We start from the raw sequence: 557 nt of genomic DNA, 5'->3' as shown, positions 1-557 counted from the left end.
ATTTTTTTTTTTTGGTTTCGCATCCTGTATATTCACCTTTGCATATAATATAGGAAACACACACACACACACACACACACACACACACACACACACACACACACACACACACACACACACATGCGCAAAGACACACATAGATACAGACACAAACACACAAAAAAAACACACACACACACGTATAGACAATCGCACACACGCGCACGCGCGTGCACAAACACACACACACACACACACACACACATAGACGCTCACGCGCGCACACACTCACACACGCACCCCGCCCACCTACCACCATCCCCACACCAAGAATAGACGGAGAAAAATAAAATGCTGCTTAATTAATTAAACGGATTTATAATTTTCATCAATATATCCTATAATTATTTGTTCGTTAATCATCAGATCTTCACCCAGCGCAGCGCTGAGCACAGATCGGTACAGGAGGGGGCTACCCTCGGTTTGATCTGCACTGTGGTTATTGCTGCTGAATCATAATGCAATAAAAGGTTTGTGCTGCTTTCGAACCGGTGTTGCAGTCTATTCGATGGTACCCC

This window comes from Babylonia areolata, chromosome 9 (genome assembly GCF_041734735.1).
Source record: "Babylonia areolata isolate BAREFJ2019XMU chromosome 9, ASM4173473v1, whole genome shotgun sequence".
Lineage (NCBI taxonomy): Eukaryota > Metazoa > Mollusca > Gastropoda > Neogastropoda > Buccinidae > Babylonia > Babylonia areolata.
Note: the sequence above shows the minus strand (reverse complement) of the source record.